This window comes from Rhinolophus ferrumequinum, chromosome 22 (assembly GCF_004115265.2).
Source record: "Rhinolophus ferrumequinum isolate MPI-CBG mRhiFer1 chromosome 22, mRhiFer1_v1.p, whole genome shotgun sequence".
In the NCBI taxonomy this organism is placed as follows: Eukaryota; Metazoa; Chordata; class Mammalia; order Chiroptera; family Rhinolophidae; genus Rhinolophus; species Rhinolophus ferrumequinum.
In genome coordinates, this window is record NC_046305.1 from 28788437 (window position 1) to 28801583 (window position 13147).

Below are 13147 nucleotides of genomic sequence, written 5' to 3' on the forward strand. Positions count from 1 at the left end.
AACCTTTGTAGATGGATTTGAGGGCCTAGGAATAAGCTGACACCAAATAGCTTTGACACTGGTCATTCTCTTATGTGTATCCTGAAGTGAACAAGGGTTAGAGTTGTAATAAACGTGTAGCCACCCAAAGTGATTTCTTTGAAAGTCAACTTTCATGCTTAATTACTATGTCATGCCCAAGACAGGAAGAAGGAGTCTAGAATATCAAAATCAATAGATTACCCAGAAATGCCATTTATCTGATTATTTCCCTTCTTTTTCTCTAAAGAATCCTCTACATCCAAATTTTAAATACATTTTTATTTTCAGTGACTCTGATTGGAGGAATTAGGGAATGAATAACAGATGAAAAGGCAGCCTCGGTAACCTGCTTAGACTGCAATGAAAACTACTGAGCACCCAGTAAGTGCCAATCTAATAATTAGATATTAGATAAATGTTATCTCATCAACTTAAACCCTCACAATAACCCTGGGAAGGCAATATTTAGTGAATCTTAGAGACTGGCTCAAGGTCACAGCATTAGTAAATAGCAGTGTTGGGATCAAGCCATTGCTCAGTCCTCTCCACCATGTTTCCTTCTGATGAGTTAAAATCCACTGAACACTAACCTAGGGCACAGCACTGCACAAGAGTGTGTGTGCGTGAGCATGCACATGCACACTGGAATTCTCATTCCTTCTTTCTCCTCTGTTAAGCAGATGAGTTCTGCTGAGTTTAATTACAGAGAGAGTTGGAGGCCTTGGGTTTTTTCAGTTGTATTGTCTGAAGTATGGTCCTGTTTGTGCCTCTATTCATGCCTCAGTGTGCAGTAATGTGTCTGTGTGCATCTCTGGGTGACTGTTTTGGAAGCTGTAAGTGTCCCTTCATGGGCCCTGTTGTATGACATATGACCAGGCTCTGGCTTTCCAAAGGCTGGGCAGTGCCTGGCATGGACTCAGCAACCAAGAAAGCCAAAAAGAATTACTGACTGTTTTTTCTCCAGGGTCTGAAATAACTCAGAAGTGCAGCAGCAGTGACCATCACAACAAGCAGACTCACAGGCAGCCAAGGAACCAGCCAGTTGCTGCTGGTAAGGGGGGGACAACACCTGAGGTCCTGGGGGTGAGCAGGGGTGACCATGAATGTTGAGGATGAAATTCAGAAATGAATTCCAAACAGGCATACAAGAGGCAGAATGGCTGGCATTAGGGGGAACCACGTGGCCTGGACAAGCCTTGTAGATGGGAATTAGGGATGACTCATAGGATGCCAACACGGAAGGGCAATACCATGGAGGACCACATTGCCCCTACCCTATTGTACATCCCATTCTCCATGGACCTTATTGTTTCCCCACCAGGTTCAGTGGACAGATACTCCAAACAGGGTCCATGCTCAGCCATGCAGTGCCTACTATGGGCCCAGCATTGTGCTCACATGGTGGGAGGTACATAGAGAAGTGAAGTCTGATCCCAGACAGCATGTGGAGCTCAGAGCCGGCTAGGGTACAAGACGTACCATCCAGAGAGAGTATCTCAGCCTGGCTTCTCTCTCTGGAGATGCTGTTTTCAGCCTCACAGATGTAGTTTCCAGCATCCTTTTCTGATGTCACCAGGAAGATGAGGAGGCTGCTCCACCACAGGGAACCGAGTGATCTCCCCATCAAGGTAGAATTTTACAGGATAGGAGGGGAGCCCCTCTGGGACTCACAGAGGAGCTCCACCATGTCTCCCACAGTGAGGCTGGAGAGCCTGGGGCTCAGGGTGAGCAGACGATAGGACACATGACCTGGGATAGCACCCAGGCTGAAAGGTCAGCTGGGGCACCCGGGCTCCTGGCTCCTCCCTTAAGGGCTCCTACTCATACTCCTAGAGGGCCCCACTGCCCAATGCCCAGACCACTGGGGAGTGTCTCCCTTCCTCCCCCACTCACCCCACACTCTGATCTCCAGCTGGTGGCCCTGCCATCCTCAGGGATCACCTCACACCAGTAAAGCCCAGAGTCTCTCTCTCTCTCTGGCTGCTGGGATGCACAGCTCTGGGTGGAGGTCTCTGTCCTGGAAGATGTGGCCCTCCTCGTGGAAGGAGAAGAGGAGCTGTGAGGTCGACCTCTGGGGGTGCAGCTTCGTCTGGCATCTCAGGGTCAGCGGGCTCCCCTCATGGGGCTTGGGATAGGGGACAGCACTCAGCACAGGAGGCAGGAACAGCTCTGGGGAGAGGCAGGCCCAGGGTTCAGGAGGGAAGTCCTGGATAGTGAGGCCCCAGGAGGCTGAGGGAGACACTGTTATTGTCCCCCAGGAACTGGTCTCTCATCCTACCCACTGGCTCTGAGACGATTCGCACACAACCCCCGTCTCTGGAATCCCAGAAAGCCAGAGCCAGAGGGCCATAGAGGTCATCTAGTCCCCAGAGGGGAGGGGTCAGGCCCAGGGTCTCCATGGGAAGGGCATGGTGAGCAGCAGGGCTGATTCAGGGCTCTTCCCTCTTCTCCAGATGTACCCTGGCTCCATATATGCCCCATGGGGACAGGGCATGTAGGCAGCATCATGGACATGTCAGGGTCCTGTGAATTGGCCCACCATCAGGGGCAGCCAGAGGGAGGGGTGCTGCCCAGAGAGCTGCTGACCTCTAGAGACCAGATCCCAGAGTAGCACCTTACTCCCCCCAATGCCCCAGCTGGTGACTCACCTTGGACTTGAACCATGGCCGTTCCTGAGGCTTGTCTGTCCATTTGTGGGAAGTACATCACCTCCCAGTGTAGCTGTACTGGCCACTGCTCCTCATGGTTGCTGTCCCCATGAACAGAGGCTGGTTGTCCTTAGAGAAATGCAGGACTTTCCCATCTTTACAGAACTTCACATAGGACAGGGTTACATTCTTCTTTCCGTGGCACCGCAGAGTCAGGATATGTCCTTCAAACACGGGGTCTGGCCAGGCTTGGAGCAACAGCCAGACTGTGAGACATGGGAACAGAGTCACCATGAAGCAGGTCCCATCAGTCAATTTTCTCCCTCTGTCCCAGCCCAGAGCCTCCCACTGGGGATGGAGGTTCCTGGATGGCACTTCACATCTGTTGCTGTCCCTCGGTTCTTCATGCCCAGCTAGGACAAAGCCAGACCTCGACTTCCTTCACTCCCTCTCCTTTTCCTCTTCTTTCTATTCCCTTCTTCTCTTTATTCCTCTCCCTCCCCTCCCCTCCCCTTCTCTCCCTGCATCTTCTCTCTGGCCTTCTCTCCCACCCTCCTTGTCTCCTTTTATATTGTAGTTTTCTCCACTACCTGACCAAGCTTGGGTTCAAGTTGGATTCTCTCCACCCATTGCTCTGCCTCATTCCTCCTGCCCCAATTCTCACTCCCCTAGATTGGCTTCTTAGGCCCTGGCTGCCCCATTGCAACTCCTTGTGCAGCCTGCCGAAAGGTGCTGGAGGGGTGGGTGTTGGAAGTGCCACAGCCTGGGCTTGCTTGCCCAGCCTCCATCTCCATCCTCTGCGAGGGGTTTCATTTCCACCACAGTCATGGGGAAGCATCTATCATTTCTTTCCCAGGCTGTTCTGTCCCCAGCCATACTCCTTTGACAGGGCAGACACTAGTCCCAGATGGCCTCAGGGCCAGGACGGATGGCTAGAGCATAATGATGACTAATCATATAGGGAGCCCTGTCATCAAGGCTCGTAGAGGAGGCCCTGCATATGCCTTTGCCTGGATCTCCTTGGATCCTTAGGACCCACTTCCCTTAACCTGGAATTAGTGATGCTCACAGGGTAACTGAATTATGAGCCTTGCTTCCACGGCTGCTCTTTCTAGCAGCACCAAGTGTTGGTTTGCATTGTGCCTCCCTGGCATCACAGAACATGCGCTTGGAGTTCAAGATGATCATAGATTAGAGTCTTCTCCTACTTGACAGAATGCCTGATGGACGTCAGTGGGACAGGATGGGTGGGAGGGTAGAGAGCTGAGGGATAAAGAAGACTAATCTATAGACAACATGCCTGCTTCTCTGACCATAAAAGGTAGGGAAAGGAGTCCAGGGCTTTGATCAGTGGAGAATACAGCAGCTCCAGAGCCACGGAAAGGAGGAGACACAGGTCAGTGCTACCGTGTTTTCCTGAAAATAAGACCTAACCAGATAATCAACTCTAATGTGTCTTTTGGAGCAAAAATTAATATAAGACCCGGTATTATATTATATTATATTATACCCGGTCTTATATAAGACCGGGTCTTATATTAATTTTTGCTCCAAAAGACACATTAGACCTGATTGTCTGGCTAGGTCTTATTTATGAGGAAACACAGTACTTATAAGGAAGTAGGATGGAGACCCAGAGCCACTCTACTAGGACTTCAGTTACTCTAGAATTTCCTTCGGCCTGAGACCAGTGGAGTCCTGGTTTTCTCCTCTTCCTGGCATTAGCTAAAACTCCAGAAGAAGGGGCCTAGACTGATACTGCTCTAAAGCTGTTTCTGTGAGACCTAATTGTCGTTTTATTCCCCATCCATTAACTTTTAGCCCAGAAACACACTTGGAGATAGAAGAGGCATAGACAAGACTCACCAGTTTTCTCAACACAGGGATCTGCAAGAGAACAAAGTGACAGAATTAGGTTAAATAGCAGAAAGAACCTTCTGACAAGGAGGCTTGTCACCTCAGGAATAGCAGCTAACATCCATTCAATCAAGCAACCTGCCAGCCACCTAATCATCCAACCACCCAACATTCCAGCCACTCAATCACCTAACCACTCAGCAACCCAGCCACCTAACCCCCCAGCCACCCAACCACCCAGCCACCCAGCTACCCAGCTACCCAGCCACTTAGCCACCCAGCCACCTAACTGCCCAACCACCCAACCACCCAACCTTCCAGTCACCTGATCACCCAGTGACCAGTCACCTAAACACCAAGCCACCAGACACTCAGCCACTTAGCCACTCAACTTTTATGGTGGACACACTGCCTGGAATCCTTTTCCCTATCTCAATTCAATTGTCACCTCCTTAGATGTGTCTTCCTGAGACTCTCCAATCAAAAGAATTCTCCTCAATCACTATTACCATGTCCCATTGTATTATCAGAATATTTATCACGATATGAAATTATATTATTCATTAAAGTACCTGTCTCCTCAGACTAGAATGTAAGCTCCATCAGAGCAGGGACTCTGCCTGTCTTGCTCATAGCCACATATTACCTGTGTGGAGAATACAGTCTGTGTTCAGTCGGCATCTGTTGAATAGATACATGACTGCTTTCCCTTGTGCCAAGTCATGCAGGGCAGGGAACAAAAGGTAGAAGACACAGGACTAGACTCTTTCCCTAGTGTGCATGAGGGTCCTATCTACACCTACAGAAGAACTCAGATAGCAAAGGCAGGACCTTATTCCTGTGGTCCAATATCCACAGAGCTCTTAGGAATAGAGTATGGAAGTGACCAGATGAAGGAGGTGAAGTTTCTCTGGAGGAGTGATCATTCAGGGATGTGGGACATGGACAGGCAGCTCGAATCAATGAGACAACTATGAATAAGCCAGTGTGTCACATACTGTACTCGCACCTTGTATACACTGCACTAATGCTTTTACATGAAGGAGTATTTGAGGAGAATACATGGTCTGGGAAGAGAGGCCAAGCCACAAATAATGACAGATGAGGTTAGACAGATATAAATAGTGCAAGGCATGGAGGATCCTAAATTGAGGGGCGCAGTTAGATATGAAACAGAGGAGAGTGTTCTGGACTTTAGGGCAAGGGATGAAACAATGAATGGTATAGGACTGAGTGCAGCCAGACCAGCCAATCCTCATTAATTCACTTGTGTTTTTCATTGCTGACATGTCCTAGGTGCTGTGCAGAACACTGAGAAATGCAAGAATGGCCTTGGGAGGAGTGGGTGGAGACCCCCTCAGAATAGATTTTTGGCATGTTCATTCAGATGCCGTCATTCTTGCTGTCCACACTGTGAAAGATATAGATGAAGGCTTTTCAGCTTTATTCTTTACTCAGCTCAGGGTTAGCTCAGCCACAGGTCCTCAGTGGGTGCAGAATTATGAGTCTCTTTCTTACCATCTCTCTCCATCCCTCCATCTCCCCCCTGGTTCCCATCTAAACACATGTTTTTCTGTGAGTTTGGCATAGTGGATAGCATTCAGCGTTTAGAATTAGATGACCTGGACTGTACTCATGAATCCATCTCTTTCTGTGTGAGCTTGAACAAATTGTTTAAATTCTGAGAGCCTCCAATTTCTGGTTCTGACTGTGCAATGGAAATGATAATAGTCATTTCCTCCTTACAGAATAGTTGTGTGGATTATATTAACCCACTGCCTTAAATGGTTACTACATTACGTGCAAGCACAAAGAAGGCCTGATCTCAGAGTAACTAAGACCTTACTGTGTAGTGATGCCTCCCTTCCTTTCCGCTCTCCACAGGACACAATTTTGCAGCTACAAAGTGGTGAACAAACAGGGTTGAGGGTACTGAAGCCCATAACAAGAAAGAAGGCATCCAGAGAGCACAGAGACACTTCAAATGAGCTCATGTCCATAGACCCCAGCAACTTGCTGTCCAGGCACTGGAAGACCTTGGAGTAGTGACTGCAGAACCACTATCGGCAATCAAGACAGCAGCCAACTGGGACATACAGAGTAGGCGACAGCTGCTCACAGCAGTTCCTATAAAGAAGACCCGGAGGCCACAGTTACTGTTTCCCCGAAAATAAGACCTAGCCAGATGGTCCGGCTAGGTTTTATTTTCTGGGAAACATTGTAGCTATAGGTTGACAAGATGAGGTGACAGTATATAAGATGAGGTGATAGTATGATGAGGTAGCCCAGAGCTATTGTCAAACTAAGTTATACAACAGAGTCACAGACAATGGAGGCAGTAGTCGCAATGAACTCTGTGCTAGTAAGACCAATTGCAGGAGGGGGTAGGAGGTCCAGCTCCTGACCCATTGACAAAATTCATCAAGACCAAGGAGACAAGGACAATGAACAGGAGTCCAGGAACAATTTCCTATTACAGGGATTGGGAGATATTTATTTGAGAAAGATGAGACAGAATCAGGACACAGAATAGTCTTCAAATACATCATGGATGAAGCTTAAAAGAAAGGAGAGACTTATTCTCAGTTACTTCATAAGAGAGAAGAGAGACTAATTCGTGGAAATTAGAGAGTCAGGGAGGCAGGTTTCAGCTCAACATTAAAAACTATTTCATAATTGAGCTACACCACATAGCAATATGCTGCTTGCCAAGCGGTGGCTGCCACGTTGCTGGGAGGTGGGTGGTTATGTGGAAGTCCTGTGACATCTGTCATGGATGCCGTGTGTGTATGGGGGGTGGGTTCCAGTACTAGGACTGAACTTAGCTAATGCAGGGCTCAGAATAAAATTAAGGTTCATCTCTAAACTTTAAATACATTTTTAGTGTATATCCAGCCATGTGCCAGCACATTCAATGTCGGGGCCCCTAGCCTCTTGAATCCTTGATAGCCAATAATAGTAATAGGCACCATTTATTGTGTGACGATGTCCTGCCAGCCACTTTAAATAAATGAATTTTGTTTTCCAGTTTCACCTGATTGGAAACAATTACATCCAGATTAGGGGTAGTGAAGTACAAAGGAAAAAGTATGGGGTTTCACATCAAGTGGACTTGAGTTTGCATCTCTGTTTTGCTCTTGTTAGAAGGGTAATTCTAGGCAAGGTTATTTATGATCTATTTCAAGTTATTTGTGTGTCATTTTTTTATTAAAATTTATTTGGGTGACAATGGTCAACAAAACCACACAGGTTTCAAGTGTACAATTCTGTATTACATCATCTATAGATTGCATTATGTGTTCACCACCCAGAGTCAGTTCTCCTTCCATCACCATATATTTGACCCCCTTTACCCTCTTCTACCATCTCCCCTCCCCCCTTACCCTCTGGTGACCACTAAACTGTTGTCTGTGTCTATGAGTTCCTTTATTTGTTTGTCTTGTTCCTTTGTTGCCTTCAGTTTCATATCCCATATATGAGTGAAGTCATATGGTTCTCGACTTTTTCTGTCTGACTTATTTCACTTAGAATAATTGTCTCAAGATCCATGCATGTTGTCACAAATGGCAGTATTTCATCTTTTCTTATGGCTGAGTAGTATTCCATTGTGCATATATACCACATGTTCTTTATCCAATCATCTATCAAAGGACACTTTGGTTGTTTCCACGTCTTGGTCACTGTAAATAATGCTGCAATGAACATCGGAGTACATACGTCTTTACAGGTAAATGTTTTCAGATTTTTTTGGTAGATACCCAGGAGAGGGATTGCTCGGTCATACGGTAATTCTATTCTTTATTTTTTGAGGAATCTCTATACTGTTTTCCATAGCAGCTGTACCAATCTACATTTCCACTAACAGTGTATGAGGGTTCCTTTTTCTCCACAGCTTCTCCAACACTTGTTATTATTTGTCTTGTTGATCATAGCCATTCTAACAGGCTATGAGGTGATATCTCATTGTGGTTTTGATTTGCATTTCCCTAATAGCTAGTGAAATTGAACATTTTTTCATATATCTGTTGGCTATTTGTATGTCTTCTTGGTAGAAATTTCTGTTCATGTCCTCTTAGGCAAGTTTTTAACCTTTTTAAACCTCAGTTTTCTCAACTGTTTGAAAGGGATAAAAAACAAACAAACAAAAAAAACCTGTCCTGTAAGGCTCTGAAGGTTGGATGAGATGATGTACGCACTACAAAGTAGGTATTCAGTGTTTTTGTTGTTGTTATTGTTGTTGTTTTTCTGTCTTTCTGTCCACATTCAAGAGGAAATAGCAGCTTTGCACTTACAGTCACTCTGTTCCTACACATCCAGCTATGGGGTCTATATCTTAGGCTGGTTTTCTGGGGTTCTGAGCGTGAGGTATAACCCAGTCACGCCTGGGTTCTCCATTACACTGTCCACTATTCAGCCAGTCACTGATTCTCTCTTTCTTCTCTTCCTTTGCTCTCTCCCACCCAGATCCTCAGTTCCAAGATGGTAAGCTCTTGGACTATATCTAGTCAAGTCCAAGGGCTGTTCCTGTTACAAGGTAGCAATTTGCCCTTGGGAAACTTTCATCTGGAGTATATCCAGGCACTGGGCAATCCTGTCTCTGTCCTTAACTGTGAGTATAAATTTTTTCGCTTGTCCAAATGGCCTTTCATAGAGCACACAGGGTAACACAGTGATGTTGGGGAAGAAAAAGCACTGAGTGGAACAGGTATTTTCCTCACAGGGGTCAAATTCCCATAAACTCTGTTCAGAAAGAGATTGTATTTAGGAATGGTTTTGCTTTTCTGGTTCAAGGAAAACAAGCAAACAAACTACTAGGACCAGTTTAAAACAAAAAGTAAGTCAACTCAGAAACTGTAAAGCAAAGTGAAATATATGCCCAGACTTATTCCTTTTAAGTGTAGCAGGGTGACAGAAGCTGAGACTGAGCTGAGTCTAGGAGTGTCCAGGGATCCTCCCTGCCCACAATCTTCTACCTATAGACCAGTCCCTTCAGTCACTGGACTGGGTGACTGACTCCAGGGTAAATGGGTCAAGAAGAGATATATGGATCAGGGAGAATGGATTCGAACCTTCAAACCAGACCCAAGGACAAGTCAGATCAGGAACAGAACCTCCCCACCCCCGCCCCACCCTCCACATGATGTAGGTAGAAAAGAAACTGTCAATTTGAAAAGGACTTTGGACACTCAGAGCATAAACCTCTTGAGCAGGTGAGAAGCCCAGTCATGGTTGACTGATTCTAAGAAAATGCTGAGGCTTCATGAGAATACGTATCCTTATTGAGCAAAAAAAGCATGGAACTGCTTTTCCCCACTTCCCTGATCTTTTTCCCCTCTCCAGCAGTATCCTCTTTTCCTTCTATAACCTTGCTTTCCTTTCTTTCCTTCTGAGACAGCTCTGATATGCACTTTTTTTTTTTTTAGTTTCAGGTGTACAAAACAATGCAATACCATGTTTCCCCAAAAACAAGACCTACCTGGACAATCAGCTCTAATGCGTCTTTTGGAGCAAAAATTAATATCAGACCGGGTCTTATATTAATTTTTGCTCCAAAAGATGCATTAGAACTGATTGTGCGGCTAGGTCTTACTTTCGGGGAAACACGGTAGTTAGACATTTTACCCCTTACAAACTGATAACCCTCCTCCCCAATCTATTGCCCCTCTGACATCGTATATATCTATTACAATCCCATTGACTCTATTCCCTATGCTGTACTCCATATCCTGTGAATATATATATATATATATATATATATATATATATATTAAATTATAGTTGACATACAATATTATTCAGCTTCAGCTTCAGGTGTACAGTGCAATGGTCAAGCATCTACACCGTCCATGAAGTGGTCTCCCTAATAAGACATGTGCCCATCTGACATCCTACAAAAGCTTTATAATGTTATTGATTATATTCCCTAAACTGTCTTTCATATCCCCATGGCAATATTGTAGTTACCAATTTATGTTGTCTAAAAATCCCATCCCCTTCTCCCTCATCCCCACCCACCTCCCTTCTAACAACCACCTGATAGGTATTTTAACGTAAACATGTTGTTGGGCCTCAGGATGTGATTTTCAGCCTCCCTAATTTAGCTCGATACACCAAAGGGCTGCTCTTCCAAGGACCCAGGAAAATGGACAGGAAACAACTGGGAGTCCCCTACATCCCCATTGCCATTTCTCTCAGGCTTGTCCACAAACACACACTTGTCCCAAACTCCAGCCATAAACTCACATGAACTGAGAAAGATGAGATCAGAAACTTTGTATCTCAGGAATGACTTACAATTTTTCCTACCAGGAGGAAGTGCCGACAGTCAATGACTTACCAAAGAGCAGCACAGCCATCCAGAGAAGCATGGGGCCTGGCTTGGCACGTAGCACAGAGCAGGTCAGACTGAATGTAACCAGAGGCAAAGTTGGGGGAGAGCATCTAGGCCGCAGGACCATGGGGCATGGGTGATCCTTCTGATGTGGGCAGTGTTACTGCTTGAGAATCTATATTTAGAGGAAGTGGGGAAGAAACTTTAAAAGCTCAAATTGGTATTTCCTCGTTAGTTGAAAGAGTATTATTACTTGAATGAATTTTCTTTACCGTGAAGCATGAAGGAGTCAGGTAAATCACTAGTAAGCTTCGAAAAGCTCATTCTAGAAACCTGAGAGGGACATGGCTATGGAAAGATCCAGAAACGGCCAGAATTTTCTTGGTTTCAGCATCAGGTACCACAGCACTGGAAACAATAAGATCATCTATTCCCCAGCCCTGAGTGACCTCCAGTTATCAAATTTTTCCTGCCTTCCAAGGAGAAGTGTGCCTGTTCACTGTAATGCAGTGGAGAAGTGGCATACTGAAAATGGTCCCTGGAGTATCAGTTCAGGAGAGAATCAGGATGATGAGGTTGGAGTAGAATGGGGCTAGAAGTTCTGACTCTGAGACTTTAAGACTGTCAGGTTATTATTTTGAGAAGGACTGTTTATTAAAAGACACCATTAAGAGAGTGATTAGGCAAGCCACAGGGTGATGAGATATTTTCAATACATATGGCTGACAAAGGACACATATCCAATATATAAGAATTTCTACAAGTCAGTAAGAAAAAGACAGACAACACACTAGAAAAATGGCAAAATAATTGAGTAGGTACTTTACAAAAGCAGGTGCCCAAGTGCCAAATAAACATAGGAAAAGGAACTTGACTTTATAAATCACCATGGAAATGCAAATTTAAACTACAATGAGATACCACTACACCTGCCATAAGAATCACCAAAACTAAAGATGGACAATTCAGAATGAGGATGCAAAGCAACCAGAGCCCTTGTATACCTCCAGTGGGAGCATGAATTGGTGCAGCCACGTTGGAAAACTGCATGGCAGAAGCTACTAAAACTAAATATGTGGATACCTGATGACCCAGCATTTTCACTCCTAGGTTGAAATTGAATAGAAATGCCTATGTGTGGGCACCAAAAGATATCCAAGAACGTTCACAACACCATTGCTTGTTATGGTCCCCCAACTGAGAAGGAAGCCATACCCCCCATCTTCTTTGAGGACAGAACATGTGAGTTAAAGGTGAAGCATGGGGAGCTGGGTAAAATGCCAGCAAGCTCTTTCTAACAGTAATGTTTGCCTTGGAAGTCTTTAGGTGAGAAGTTCCACACAGTCTGGAAAGAATTTGATGTGCTTATTGCCTAAGGCAGAACCGGAGAGGGTGAATTTTTTATTTTCTTGCCCTAGATTCTCTGATTCACTGGAAGAAGGAAACCAGTCAGACACCTCCTCCAGGCCCTTCTTTTGTGACTCAGTTGACTGGGAGAAAGGTAAAATAGTGAGGACGTAAGGTAGGAATTGGATAGCTTGTCCACTTACCTGAACATGCCAATATTTATATTTTCCTCTATTGTTCTCTTTCCAACAGATCTCCAGAGTTGAGTTGTCTCCAACTTTGTTCAGCTGCAGGTTCAGAGGGTGGGATGGCAGCCCTGCAGAGCTGCAGTTGAGGTAGCAGACAGGGGCAACTGCAGATGGTCTAGCTTGCAAGAGCTTGTGGTGCTTTGCACACAGAACACTTGAAGCCTCTGCCCCTGGCTACTTCTGCGTATACTGGGTTAAAGCAGCTTGAGTATGTGAACTCTTTTTGACTTACCACTCTACCCCTGCACAGTGAGATGTTGCTGCACCTTCAGAGGTGTTAATGAGATTGGCTCTCTGAGCTGAACCAGCTGCATACTCTTCCCCTGGGGATGAAGGTGACCCTAGTGGAGTGGGGCAACTGCCAGGTTGGGAATCTGCCAGGACCCAGGTTGACCTTGAACCAAGACTGGGATAGGTTAGGAGAGGAATCAAAACCCATAATACTAATACTCTAAGGGAAACAAGGGATTAAAAGGAGGTAGGGAGGATAATAGAGTGGGGATTTCCATCCGAAAGGGGCTTAAAGCCCAGGTGCCCTCATTACTCAGGGTCAATTGGCAGGAGAGTAGCTATCAGGGACTATAGGTGTTGGGATGGGAAGACTCAGTCCCATTCTTGGAAGGTAAGAAGGGAGAGCAGAGTAGCTGGGGTTGGGGACAACTCTGGGTATAGAGACAACATGGTGGGCTCCAGAA

General features: G+C 45.6%; 1 pseudogene; it reads right to left on the reverse strand.

Moving 5' to 3' along the window:
- Positions 1–781: 781 nt before the first annotated feature.
- Positions 782–11000, reverse strand: LOC117014374 (Fc receptor-like protein 6; annotated as a pseudogene).
- Positions 11001–13147: the final 2147 nt, after the last annotated feature.